Source organism: Heterodontus francisci, chromosome 19 (genome assembly GCF_036365525.1).
Source record: "Heterodontus francisci isolate sHetFra1 chromosome 19, sHetFra1.hap1, whole genome shotgun sequence".
Classification (NCBI taxonomy): domain Eukaryota; kingdom Metazoa; phylum Chordata; class Chondrichthyes; order Heterodontiformes; family Heterodontidae; genus Heterodontus; species Heterodontus francisci.
Window position 1 is genome coordinate 45,014,936 of NC_090389.1, and position 15,557 is coordinate 45,030,492.

The window sequence follows — 15,557 nt, forward strand, 5'->3', positions numbered from 1 at the left end:
CCACGGACCCTGACGCCTGGGGGCGGTGGGGAAGTAATTCAGCCCAAAGGGTGCAAAATGTAATGGCTGCAGCCTCAGGCCTACAGCAGCTTGCTCTCAAGTCTGCCTCTCTGCCCTTAATTTTTTTATTCTTTCATGGGATGTTGGCATCACTGCCCATCCCGAATTGCCCATGACAACTGAATGGCTCGCTAGGCCACTTCAGAGGGCAGTTAAGAGTCAACCACATTGCTGTGGTCTGCAGTCACATGTAGGCCAGACCAGGTAAGGTCGGCAGATTTCTTTCCCTAAAGGATATTAGTGAACCAGATGGGTTTTTTTAACGAGCTGCCATGCTTATGTTGTATTTCATTTTATGTGCTCCCTCATCTCTTACGCATGCCAATTTTGTTTCTTTGTGACTTTACTACTTTTCTCTGAACTGCCACTGACATCCTTCTAGGTGGCTGATGGCATGTTTATTATGTCACATGGTCATAGTAACAGATCTGTTCTCAGGTAGTGCTCATCAGAAAGGAAAAGACTTCCATAAAATGTTTTAAAACCAATTTCACGATAAAATGCTTTTAAATAGAACCGTAACAGTTTTCCAATTGTGAAATGATATTTTTAAACTCAGTGGTAACTTTCAAACTATAGATAAATACAAGAATATCAGTAGACCTCCCACACACCATACTGTACAACAGACACGTTTCACATTCATGACTAAGGCTGGAATTTTACATTGGGCAGGTGGCCCCACCCACTGGCCAAAATGTCGGGGGCGAGACTGCCTCTGCCAGGCCTGGGGAGACACGCTGAGATTTTTTGCGCCCCAGACCCTTAATCCACCTGCTTGAGGCAGGGAGCGGTGGCCACTGCTGGGACTGCATCCAGCCAACGACAGCAGAGGAATGATGGGCCTGGAAAGAAGGTAAGTTTTTGGGGCCTTGCCGGGCACAATCCGCAAGGGGTCGGTTGTGAGGGAGGGGATTGTTGTTCAGTGAGGGCAGTTGGGCCGTGGGAAGGGCCCTCCATGGGGTACAGGGTGCCTGATCATGAGGGTGCCTGATCATGAGGGCTCTCCCCAGCCCACAAGACCTGGCAGTGTTCTGGGTGTCTTTGCTGCCTGACCGCCACTGTAAAATACCAGTGGCAGTGGGAGGAGGCCCTTACGTAGCAGTTAGCTGGCCACTTAAGGGCCTTGATAGGCCTGGGACGCAAGGTCATTTCTCGCTGCCGCCCTATGTAAATTTGCAGTGGGGTTGGGAAGGCGTCGGGAACGGCTCCCACACCTCAAACATTGTGCTGCCTACTCGTTTACATGATCGCTGCCTGCATGCAGCCCAGCACTAAACACGCTGTTGAGTGGCAGCATGGCTTAGCAGGGGGCCTAAGCTCATGTGAGTCTAGGACCACTTCAATCCAGCCTGCACAAGTTAAAGCCAGCCCGCATCTCTTAAAGGGGAGGTGCATTTTGGTAGGAACAGGTGCTGGAAGTGACTGGGGAAGAAATTATGAGCAGGAAGAAGAGTGACTATTGGTGCAACAGAACAGAGAATGGGCTCCAAGTTACTTGATGCAGCACTGGAGTCCTTGGTGAAGGAGGTAGTCAGGCGGAGAGAAGTCCTCTATCCACAAGAGACCAGGAGAACTTCCCAACAGATGCTGTGAAGGCAGTGGGAGCAGATAACTGTCGCAGTCAATGTCAGCAGTCTAGCCCTGAAGATCCAGGATGTAGACCGGGAGCAACCATGACTGAGGCCATGGTGAGCGATTAGGGATGGGCAACAAATGCTGGCCTTTGCCAGTGAGTGATGGGGCTGAATCCAGAAAGCCTGCGATCACTGTCAAGGAGCATGGAGGTATCCAGCACTAACTTGGAACAAGGCTTTGCATAGACTTTGGAGCCCATTCTTTCCAGCATTGATATGATGGCTTCGGTGACATCCCTTATGCAACAGTGGATAGCGAATGGGGAGATCTTGCAAATGTCACGGGCTGCAGCCTGGAAGGAGTGAGATGCATAAAAGTTCATAGCCATGGTCACCTTCAGAGCCACTGGCAGTGCAATCCTCACTCTGCCCTGAGCTTAAGCAACAAAAGGCGGCAAATTTCAGTGAGCACCTTCTTAGTGAAATGGAGACGTCTGACACACTGTTCCTTGCTGAGGTTGAGGTAGGAGAATTGCTCGCTGGAATGATATGGCCTCTGGCTAAGAGCCCTTCTCCCTCTTCTCCTCCTCCATCTTCCAGGAGCTTGACTTCCTCTGTGGTGCCTTTGCTTATACTCCCCATTGTGCTGCAGTCCAAGGGGAATACAAACTACTGCACCATGTCTGGAAGCAAGTAGTCTGAGCAGAAGACTTGAAGTAAGAATTAAGTGCTTCAGCATGTGTCACACCACTCCCTGTAGACTTCAGAAACATTAACGAGCAGTATCACCAAACCACCATATGCTTCTACAAACTCAGCAGGATTCAGTTGAAATCAATCAGCATCTAACCTGAAAGTAGTTGATGATCCCTTTAAACAACAGTGGTGGGTTGTCCTTCCTACAGCCGAACATGTGTTCAGCTATGCACGGTTATGAAAGGGCATTAGCTGGAATTTTCGGATCGAAAATGGCATTCTAGAGAAAGTCTTAGACTCCAATAAAGCATAGCAGACCATCACAATAAGTGAGAACCTAGCAGGAGCATATTGCAGGGCACCACCCGACCGGTCCAGGCACTGGACTTGCATTTTCAGAAGCCAGATGGCCTGTTCAACGATTGTCCTCGTGAGCAGATGGCTTTGGTTGTAGTGCCTCTGTGCATCTGTTTCTTGTAGTGGGGTGAGTAACCATCTCTTCAAGGGACATTCCTTGTCCCCTAGAATCCATCCACAGAGTTTGGGGGGGACGGGGTGTGGGGGGTGGAGTGAGGAGCTGCGGCCTAGACTGGCGGAGGATAAAGGAGTCATGATACCTGTCAGGAAAGCGAGCACAGATATGGAGGACGTTCTTGTTGTGGTCACAGACTAGCTGAACGTTGAGGGAGTGGATGCCCTTCAGGCACCTGCTCTGCCCCAGACAGCGCGTGCAGCCCATGCACCCCCATCAAAATCAGAACATGCCCCTTGACAAGCTCTCGATGAGCTTTTTAACAATCTTAATTGGCATTGTTAATGGATTGGGTGTGATCTTGAGGCTGCCCCAAGGTGAAACGCACTGGCACTGGGAACAGTATCGGGAAACTGGACACCAGCCAAACACTGGTATTTTTGTCCCTTGTCTGCCTCCGTTCCCACCCCCAGCAAGACCTGAAAATTCAGTGCATCGTGTCTCTTTAAATCTAGGCCTGCAGGTACACTTATGTGCTATCGCAAACCTTATGGAGTAAAACAGCTAGAAACTACCAACAGTGATCTTCAAAGTATGTTGATTATGGCACGCTGCTATTCCTTCACATAATATAGTGAATATTGATGAAATGGATAACAGTGGAATACATTTATTGGACAACAGCCTTCTTTATTCCACTTTAACAATTAGGAACAACATTAGAACTCTGGCAAATTAATTTCTAATGAATTTCCTTCTACACTGCTGAAAGGTCGTTTGTCACTATCCTAGGGTCAGCCCGTGTATTGTTATTCCAATAGACTCTGTGCTACCTTTGCTGTTAACAGAAGAGGTTTAGGTTTTTCTTCATTTTTCTTCACCATTCTTACCATTTTTCTTTCCACTTTCTTCAAATAAGATGCATTTTTTTTAATTTCAGCTCCTTTCTCTTGCTGTTACATTGCATCTCTTTCTTGGAGCCAGGAGTTAATCTAGTACAAGATGAAAAGGTAAATGCCAGCAACCAATCTCTGCAGGAATAGTACATGTATTTATATTCTCCAAAGATATCCACATAGCTCCTGACAACAAAAAGACAGGAAATGTGGATTTAAAGTTTTCATGGCATAGATCTTAACATGGAATGCTTTATAGAAGGCAGGTAGCAGTATCAGCAAATCATTCATTCAGGATATCAAATGGAAATTTATGGGGAAAAAGCTTACAATGTAAAATAATATACTTTATCGTGAGACTAATCATGGCTCATCAAAGATGATGCTTCATTTATACATTATCATCACTGTTCTTACTATCACCTTCAGTCCAGTTTCATGGGTCTTACCTTCACTTCACTACAAATATTAACACCAAATTCAGAACAAAAAAAAATTAATCCAACATCTCAATTCCACCTGTGACTAATAGTTAATGGAATGAAGAATCACTCTTGTGCAAACTGTTAGGGTAGTATAAGGATGCAAAGGGTTAATATTGAAGACAGTGAGTGAGACCCCTTCCACTGTATGAGCAATGATGTAACAGTCACATGAGATAGGCTTGAGAGGAAGAAGAAATAGCAGCACGAAGGATGCTAGCTTAGGTGCTTGTGGAGAGTCTATATAGTGATGGTAAATAATGGAGTTGTTAGTTAACCTTTATTGGAGTCTAAGACTTTCTCTAGAATGCCATATTATGCTACTAATACAAACCCAACAACACAACACTTAGTGCCTGTTTTCTGCATTTGTTTACCTATCCTAGTGCTCCTATGGAGCGTTTTCCCAGGAGCTATCGTTCGGGAGGTGGAAGGCTGCTGAGCTTCCACTGAGGGCACTTCAGATGGTTGTGATGGGCAATCTCGAGCAGCTTTAGGCATTGAGACTGCAGACTCGTCTCTCCTCCTTTTACCTGAAGGGTTTCCCAGGCCTGGGAAACCTGGCTGAAATGTTTTAAAAACAAAAAGCTTATTAAAATGGAGGCACAAACCCTCATTAAAAAATATTACCAATGTCAACTTGCCTCCTGAGAAAGGACGGGTCACCCACCCCCACCACCCCACCCCCGACCTGCCTCTGATAAAACTGGAAGGGGTGAGTTCAAAGTAGATCTGAAATTTTTAAAATTTTTACTTAACTTCTCACCCAACCCAAACCCACTCATTCTTGGCGGTCAAATTACCCCCACGGAAACTCATTGTGGCAGCAGAGGCAATTAGATTTAAGTTATTTTCTAGATGTCTGCAAAGCAACATGCATCTAAATCACATCCACAGAGGTATTTTTAGTGTGACAATACAAGCATTGAGTATGAATATTAGCACTAAGATGAATTCACGTATTTAATTCCTGAGACTCTTTGGTAGTCTAGTGGAAATGGTAGTAGTGCATCTTTCTGATCAGAAAAAAAGAGCACAATGTAGTGAGGCTCTTCCTCAATGCAATTGAAACACTTTTATAAGGCCTTAAGAGTACTAAAATCTATGCTAACAGCAAGGCTGAGAACCACCACCATAATATAAGCTTCATTGCCCAGTGCTGTTGTTTCAATACTGAATTCAAATTTTTTAACTTTAAAATAGAACTCAAACTTAAACTCTGAAGAAAGCCAAATTCAGCAGCGAATGAATTGGAATGAGCATTTGGATTAAATTAGACATTGGACTGCAGCCATTCAAATTTAGACAGGCAGAATCCAAAGTTTAAATCAACAAGGCTGGTTTGTAACCTATACTAGACCACTGTGGAATTGAAAAATCTTAGGGCAATCGGTTATATCTTGATGACCAGAAACATTCAGGGTACGATGAGGAAAAGAGAGGCTTTTAGCAAATACAAGGAGAGCAAATCAACAGAAGCATTAGTGTAGTACAGAAAGAGTAGGATGGAGCTTAAGAAAGCAATTAAGAGAGCAAACAGGGGATATGAGAAAGCTCTGGCTGGTAAAAGTAGGGAAAATCCCAAGATATTCTATAAGTATATCAATGGGAAGAGGATAACCAGGGAAAGAGTAGGACCCATTAGGGACCAAGGGGGAAATCTGTGGGTGGAGCCAGAGGATATTGATAGGGTGTTAAACGAATACTTCACATCTGTCTTCACCCAAGAGAATGAGGATGTAGAAATGGAACTCAGAGAGAGAAACTGTGAGGTTCTTGAGCAAATTGTCATAGGGAGTGACAAGGTATTGGAGGTTTTGTCAGGCTTAAAAGTGGACATATCTCCAGGTCCAGACGATTTGTGTCCCAGAATGCTGTGGGAGGTGAGGGTGGAGATTGCAGGGGCTCTGACCCAAATTTTTAACTCCTCTCTGGCCACGGGGGAGGTGCCAGAGGACTGGAGAACAGCTAATGTGGTCCCACTATTTAAGAAAGGTTGTAGAGATAAGCCAGGGAACTACAGACCAGTGAGTCTCATGTAAGTGGTAGGGAAACTATTGGAGAAAATTCTGAAGGAGAACATCTATCTCCACTTGGAGAGGCAAAATTTGATTAGGAATAGTCAGCATGGCTTTGTCAGAGGGAGGTCATGCCTAACAAATTTGATTGAATTTTTTTTAGCATGTGACCAGATGTGCAGATGAGGGTAGTGCAGTTGATGTAGTTTACATGGATTTCAGCAAAGCATTTGGCAAGGTCCCACATGGGAGACTTATCAAGAAAGCAAATGCACATGGGATACAGGGTAACTTGATAAGGTGGATTCAAAATTGGCTTAGCTGTAAGAGACAGGGAGTGATGACAGACGGCTGTTTTAGTGACTGGAAGCCAGTGTCCAGTGGCGTACCACAGTGATCTGTGCTGGGTCTCCTATTGTTTGTCATTTATATAAACGACATAGATGACGATGTGGGGGGTAGGATCAGCAAATTCGCAGATGACACAAAGATTGGCCGAGTGGTTAACAGTGAGGTTGAGTGTCTTGGGTTACAGGAAGATATAGACGGGATGGTCAAATGGGCAGAAAAGTGGCAGATGGAATTTAACCCTGAAAAGTGTGAGGTGATGCACTTTGGAAGGAGTAATGTGAGACGGAAGTATTCAATGAATGGCCTGTCACTGGGAAGTTCCAAGGAACAAAGGGACCTTGGCGTGTTTGTCCATAGATCTCTGAAGGCAGAAGGGCAGGTTAATAGGGTGGTGAAAAAGGCATATGGGACACTTGCCTTTATCAATCGAGGCACAGCTTACAAAAGCAGGGAGATCATGTTGGAGTTGTATTGAACTTTGGTAAGGCCACAGCTTGAGTACTGTGTGCAATTCTGGTCGCCACATTATAGGAAGGCTGTGATTGCACAGGAGGGGGTGCAGAGGCGATTCACCAGCATGTTGCCTGGGATGGAATATTTAAACTGTGAAGAGAGGTTGGATAGTCTTGGGTTGTTTTCGCTGGAGCAGGGAAGACTGAGGGGTGACCTGATCGAGGTGTACAAGATTATGAGGGGCATGGACAGGATGGATAGGGAGCAGCTGTTCCCCTTAGTTGAAGGGTCAGTTACGAAGGGACACAAGTTTAAGGTGAGGGGCAGGAGGTTTAAGGGGGATTTGAGGAAGAACTTTTTTACCCAGAGGGTGGTGACGGTCTGGAATGCCCTGCCTGGGAGGGTGGTAGAGGCGGTTTGCCTCACATCCTTTAAAACGTACCTGGATGAGAACTTGGTACGTCATAACATTCAAGGCTATGGGCCAAGTGCTGGCAAATGGGATTAAGTAGACAGGTCAGGTGTCTTTAATGCATCGGTACAGACTTGATGGGCCGAAGGGCCTCTTCTGCACTGTATTATTCTGTGGTTCTGTGATCTTCCTTTTACCATCTCCAAAACGAAATTGCTGGGAAATTAGAATACACTGCTTCCAGTAGAACAGCAAAGAACTGAGTGCAGATCACAACTGGACAACAAGGGAACTAGATTATCAGGGAATAAGATAGGTAGGAAAGTAAGTTGTGAAGAGGACATAAGGAAGCTACAAAGGGATATAGATAGGTTAAGTGAGTGGGCAAAGATCTGGCAAATGGAGCATAATGTGGGAAAATGTGAAATTGTCCATTTTGCATGAAGAATAAAAAAGAAGCATATTATCTAAATGGTGAGAGACTGCAGAGCTCTGAGATGCAGAGGGATCTGGGTGTCCTCGTGCATGAATCGCAAAAGGTTAGTTTGCAGGTTCATCAAGTAATTAGGAAAGCTAATAGAATATTATCATTTATTGTGAGAGGAATTGAATACAAAAGTAGGGAGGTTATGCTTCAGTTAGACAGGGCATTGGTGTGACCACATCTGGACTATTGTGTACCGTGTTGGTTTCCTTATTTAAGGAAGTATGTAAATGCGTTGGAAGCAGTTCAGAGAAGGTTTACTAGACTAATACCTGGAATGGGCGTATTGTCTTACAAGGAAAGGTTGGACAGGCGAGGCTTGCATCTGCTGGAGTTTAGAAGAGTAAGAGGCGACTTGATTGAAACATATAAAATCCTGAGGGGTCTTGACAGGGTGGATGTGGAAATGATATTCCCTCTTGTGGGAGAATCCAGAACAAGGCATCACTATTTAGAAATAAGGGGTCGCCCATTTAAAATAGAAATGAGGAGACATTTTCTTCTCTCAAAGGGCTGTGAGTCTTTGAAGCTGTCTTCCTCAAAAGACGGTGGAAGCAGAGGCTTTAACATTTTTAAGGCAGAGGTAGTTAGATTCTTGATAAGCAAGGGGGTGAAAGGTTATCAGGGGTAGGCGGGAATGTGGAGTCGAGGTTACAATCCGACCAGCCATGGTTTTATTGAATGGCGGAGTATTTGAGGGGCTGACTGGCCTACTCCTGCTCCTAATTCGTGTGTTCGTATGATACATATCCATACTATGTCAGTCGAATGTCAGGAAATTGGGCATAAGGCTATCCTTTAGTTCAACATTGAAAACAACCACCTAACCATCACCATCATTAAAAAAAACACATAACCAACACTGCCACTCCAGACAAAGGGCACCATGGACAATTCCTTGCTCTCCAAAAGTATAAACACATAGGAAGGAAAAAGTACACAATGGCACAATTAAACCTTGGTGGGCTAAATACAACTATCATTCCAATATGGTATGACCCCATTTAATGCGGTGCTCATTCTAAATAACTGAGAATGAGCAACTGCAAGAAGATGAACTAACTTCATCAAACTCCTACAACTATGGTATATAAAATCAAAGAAATAAAAACAGTTCGAAAGATTCGCAAGTACTTAACATATAATCATGAAAAGGAAGAGATAGCATCCATTACATTTTAAATTTAGAATGTTTTAAATAGTGTTTTAGCAACTACCCCTCTCTGGAAAATTCTACAATCCAGAAATATTATTCACTTGTCCAAACTTCCACTCAGGTTCCCCTCATCCCAACCCTGAACTTGCATTTTTCTCTCGTTTCTCCCCTTTCTCACCTCATGCCCTCTGCAAACTCATCTCGTCCCTGAGACCCACCTACTGCTCTCTCGACTCAAAATCACTAAACTCCTGCCACCCAACTTCCCTTCCAGGTTCCCATGGTAGCTGATATTGTACTGTCCTTCTCTCCTTCAAAAGTGCTGTCATCATCCCTCTCCTCAAATTATCAACCCTTGACCCCTCTGTCCTTGCAAACTACCACCCCATCTTCAACCTCCCTCTTCTTTCCAATGTTCTTGAATGTGTTGTCACCTCCAAAATCTGTGCCTATCTTTCCAGGAAATCCATTTTTGAATCCCTCCAATCAAGTTTCGGCCCCTGCCTCAGTACCTAAACCGCTGTTAACAAATTCACAAATGACATCCTACATGATCTGACTATGACAGAGATAAACTATCCCTCCCCGTCCTTCTCAACTTGTCTGCAGCCTTTGACACAGTTGATCACACCATCCTCCTCCAATGCCTCTCCACCGTCAACCAGCTGGGTGGGATTGCACTCACCAAGTTTCATTCTTATCTATCTAGTCATAGTTAGAGAATCATCTCCAATAGCTTCTCTTCCCAATCCCGCATCGCTACCTCTGGTGTCCTCCAAGAATCTATCCTTGGTCCCTTCTTATTTCTCATCCACATGCTGCCCCTCGGCAACATCATTAGGAAACACAGTGTCAGTTTCCACATGTACGGTAACAACACCCATCTCTACATCACTACCACCACTCTCGACTCCTCCACTGTCTTTGAATTGTGGGATTGCTTGTCCAACATCAAGTACTGGGTCAGCAGAAATTTCCTCCAACTGAATATTGGGAAGACTGAAGACATTGCCTTCAGTCCTCACCACAAACTCCATTCCCTAGTCACTGACTCCATCCCTCTTCCTGCTAACTGTCATCATCATCCCCTCCAACCTCCCTTTCCTTCTCCAAAGTCCTTGACCATGCCTCCCAAATCAATGTCTGAGGCTAAGCCAGACTGTTCACAACCTTGTTGTCATATTTGAGCCCCAGATGAACTTCTGACCGGATGTCCACGACATTACTAAAGCTACCAATTTCCACCTCCATAATATCGCCCAACCCATCCAGCCTTCGCTCAACTGCTTGTGAAACACTCACCCATGATTTTGTTACCTCTGGACTTGACTATTCCAAAACACTTCTGGACGACCTCTCATATTCTCCCGTCACAAATTTCAGTCATCCAACACTCTGTTGCCCTTGTCCTAACTTGCACCAAGTCCCGTTTACGCATCACCCTTGTGCTCGCTGACCTACATTGGCTCGCAACTAAGCAATGCCTCAATTTTAAAATTCTCATTCTTGTTCTCTAATTCTTTCATGGCCTCGCCCCCTGCCCCCCACAACACCCCACCTCTGTAATTTCCTCAGCCCCATAACCCTGTAAGGTATCTGCGCTCCTCCAATTTGGCTTCTTGAGCGTCCCTAATTTTAATCGCTCCACCATTGACAGCTGTGTTTTTAATTGCCTAAGCCCTAAGCTCTGTAATTCACTCCCTAACCCTCTTTGACTCTCTAACACTCTTCCATTCTTTAAGACACTCCTTCAAACCTACCACTTTGACCAAGCTTTTGGTCATATGCCCTAATATCTTATGTGTTCGGCGTCAAATTTAGTTTGATAATGCTCCTGTGAAGCACCATGGAATGTTTTACTGTGTAAAAGGTGCTATATAAATACAAGTTTCTGTTGTTGTTGATGTTTCTATGCACGTAGCGCCACGAAAAGCAAACAAACAAATCTATATCTCAACAAAAAGCAAACTGTAAAGTCAGAATCAATGTGTTTGCATATCTTCAGATAATTTGATGTTGCACCATATATCAAAAGAACCTTTTATGAAATCAGAAGTCCAGCAGGAACATAAGCAACACTAGATCTACATGTAGCTTTGAAAGCCAAGTCCATCCTGTGTAATTCATTTCATTTCTGTTTATACACACACCAATACACTGTGACTCTGTCAATCTGCTTCCTTTTCAAATTCATAAATGTTAATGGGAACACACTTTTGCAAATGGGAATTATATTTGAATGTACTCAAAGCCATCTATCTGCTTGAAGTAGAACACATTCTTATACTAATGAATAGCTGGCATGCAAAGCCAGGACACCAGCTATGCTTTAGGCAGATTGCAATGCAGAAATTGAACTCTTATTAAATTTAACCTTTAATGTAAACTCAGCAGAGGTTTAATAACTACTTTTTGCCATGACTGCACCACAGTTTCATTTGCAACTTCATCAGTGTAGCAATAATTGACCAATTTAAATGCAGGCTTTGCCACTGTTGTAAAGGGAAAAAGCCTAGGCACACAAGTGGAAATTATGAACAGATGCTTGTTCAATAAAGTTGTTTTTTTTTAAAGGCTGATAGGCAAGTATTGCTGTTACTACCAATGGATGACAAGATGAGAACTGAAATTTGGTTTAACATTTCATTTGAAAGACAGCACCTCTGACAATGTAGTACTTGCTCAGTACTGCATTGAATATGGCCCAGATTTTGAGGTGGTAATGATGGTGAAATCATGCCATCATTACAACTGTGAAACTGACAACAACTTCTGATGTCCTCATGTGCACAGTTAAACACGGAAATCCAGCAGTTGCTGTCACTGATCACTTGTAGCCCCACAGGGTACGCTTTTGAAGTTCTCACGGATGGAAATCTCAGAAATCATTTGACCTGATGTGAACTTCAATTTTTTAAGCTATTCATCTCGCTGTAAAAACACTTGAAAATGTTATGCCTTGTTGAATGAAGTGTAACAGCACATTTAATAGTGTACTAAGTCATAATTACTGCTGAATAACCTCTCTGGCCTTGAAAAACTAATGTCATAATTGTGGAAAGTCAAGTTTCTCTGTTACGAAAAAAATTCCATAGATTTTTAAAATGATAATTATTTTATTTTTCAAATTTGTTTATGATACTTCAGCTTCTACCTTAATTCCCATGTGTATGTATAAATCTTTATTTTGCTCTCTGTAAAATAATTAAAAAGTGATTGATAATCAGTGCTTGTTACTTCCTAGTTTGCTGTCTATGAGAATTCTTCAATGTGATTGGCTGTTGCTGGATGTCAGAGATTCCCTATAGCTGGCGGTGAAATACACACCACAGAGATTCATAGATCTTTGTGGCCAGCTTTCTTTGTAGTCAGTGACAAGTGCCGTCACTTTGTCACTGACCATAAAATTCAGACCATTGTGTTCAAGTACTGGAGGAGTGGCTTGAATCTATGAGCTTTTAACTCAGAGATCAGAGTGCTACCACTGAGCCAAGCAGACACAAGCAACAAAACACTCCCTATTGAGTGAATTATTTGCGTAGCAATATTTCTCTGGGGTCAGGAAGCCACTGGTAAGATTAAAACAGCACACCATCCATTGACTGACATTCTGATCTGTGCCAATGATTCACATTTGTGCTTAGCTATAAACATCCACTCTGAAATTGTATATTGCATCCTCATTAACCCTTTGTATAACATATTTGTCTGATACAGTTTGTAGCATCCTTACTAACACTGAGTGCGCCATGCCCTTTAACACTATTTATAGCATCCTTATTAAATAGGAGTGTAGCATTTCTGGTCAATACTATTCATAATAACCTGATTCATCCTGTGAGTAAGAGAAGTTATTACAAATATGGCCTGTGCGCTTCTAATTTTCCAATCCACACTCACTACGGGTTAAAACTTTGGAAAATCACACCAATAAAGTCTTGCATGTAGCTCGTGATGTCATACTCCAGCCATTACACCTTGTACAGATATCAAAAAATATGTTCATAAGAAACTACAGTTACAGGGATACGTCACATTTGAACTTCTGCTCCTAAAGACACAGGCCAGGTGAAAAGATAAACATCACCACTGTGCTGCAGATCTCAGTCTACCTGAGAGCTAGACCATTAAAAATCTACTACCAAATCAAAAGTAGGAAACATTTTCCGTCCATAGTATACGATTAACAAAATTCAAAAGGGGTTTGCAAAAGGGATGATCGCACTTTTTGCAATTAAGGTTGAGTTAGCTGGTGAGGTGTACATACTGTATTGTAATTGTAGTTTGTAAACTAAACAGGACAGGTCACTGCACTGGTAACCTCATTCAGAGAGGTCATGAAGCTGGCTAGCATCAATAATGGAACTGTGACACTTGTCCATTAAGTGGCAGGGGCGGGGTGCAGATGGGGGTGCTGTTCTGCAGTTAGGATAAAGCCAAAGGAGTTTTACTCTCCAGATAACCTCTCCTCTGCTAGACCTGGGAATGTTTGAGAATAAATTTGGAGGCAAGGTTGAAAGTGTTCCATTCTCAAGCACTGACATCCTTTGATGGGTTAAAAAAAACTCATCCACCCTAAAATGCAAATGACAGAATTCCTAAGAATATTTCAGGAACTGGAGAAGCCAATAAGCCAGAAAGAATCAGTGCTATTTAAAGGAACACTCTGCTGTGCTCAAGCATGCTATACATGCCATATTATTGTTCATTACTTAAATTTGTATTTCCATAAAAGTCCTGCTTTTGCTCTCACTCTTTCATGTAAATGCAACCCAGTTAGCTGACCTAAATAACCTTTCCTCTTGTGTGAGAATTTTGCCTGTGCAGTGTCTTTCTGTTGGTGACATGAATGCTATATCAAGCTCGGGCAATCTCTACCAGCATCAGATAGAAATCAGCCATTGATGTAATTATGTAATATAATTGCATTTCAATTGTAAATAGTGCAAAACAGTTCATTGTATAATCTCCTGTTGCATGAAACATAGGAACAGGAGTAGGCTATTTAGCCCCTTGAGCCTGTTCCAACATTCACTGACATTATGGCTGATCTGTGACCTAATTTCATGTACCTGCCTTTTCTTCATATCCCATAATATCTTTAACAAAAATCTATCAATCTGAGTTTTAGAATTAGCAATTGGTCGAACACCAATTGCCATTTGGGAGGCAAGTTTGAAACTTCTACCACCCTTTGGGCTGAAATTTATTCTCCCACCGCCACTCACGGCAGTGGGTGAGAAAAATGGTGGCCCGCAGTGCATGCTGCCGCAACCTACCATGCAGTGGCCCAAGATAATGCGCCAGTTGGGCCGCCCCCACCCCAATCACTTAGAGGGGGTGGGCTCTGCGATGCCGGCAATGGCATCAGCTGCCAATGCGCAGGTGCTGGTGCCATTTTTAAAGGGCAGTCAGCCCTGCCACTACATTTAATTTTTAAAGCCGTACCCCCGCAATGCACCGCAAAAGAAACTATCGTCCCTTCCCCCCCACCCCACCCCAATAACACTTACATGTAATAATTACCCTCACCACCACCCCCCGAAAACACTTACCTGGAAAGACTTGACCTTCCCCCCGCCAAACTCTTCAAAGTGCAGAGGTCACCCCTTCCCCCCCCCTCCCCAACACTATTTATGCACATTTGATCCCATACCCCACCACGACACTGAAAATCATAAGTATCCCCCCCACCCCCTTCCCCACCTCAGTGGCGCCAGCTTTCCCTGGACGGGAAAGTGAAGGCATGTGAGTGCCAGGCACCACTCGGAAGATCCCGGGCAGCAGGTAAGATTGGTGCGAATTTTATTTACATTTATTCAGGTACTTCATTTACACATGTAAAGCCGGGTCCCATCACCCAGCGGCAGGGGGGCTGCCACGGAGCCTTGCCGCCACCAGGAAGATCGGTCCCGGTACTCCTGGTGTCGGTCTCCATGGCAAGCCATTGCTGGTACAATCTTCCAGCTCCCCACCCACCCCCCGCCGCTGCCCACCACGGATTCTGACGTTGGGACCGCAACAAAATCCAGCCCTATGTGCATGGAAGTATTTCCTAACTTCACTACTGAAAAGCCTGGCTCTACTTTTTAGACTATTCCTCCAGTCCTAGATTCCCCAACCAGCAGAAATAGTTTTTCCCTATCTAGCCTACCAGTTCTCCTTAATAACTTAAAAAGTTTGATCAAATCACTCCTTAATCTTCAAAATTCCTGGGAATACAACCCTAGTTTGTGCAATTTCTCCTCATATTTTAATACTTGGAGTCCAGGTATCATTCTATGTTGTACTCCCTCCACAGCCAATATATCCTTCCTCAGGTATGCTGCCCAGAACTGTTCATAGTCCTGGCCCAACCAGGACTCTGTATAGCTCTTGCAGAACTTCTAACCCCTTGGGGTCTAGTCCTCTAACTATAAATGCCAGCATTCCATCATTCCACTAGCCTTTTTGTTTATTTTCTGTATCTGTCTATGACCTTTTGGTAATCTATGTACATG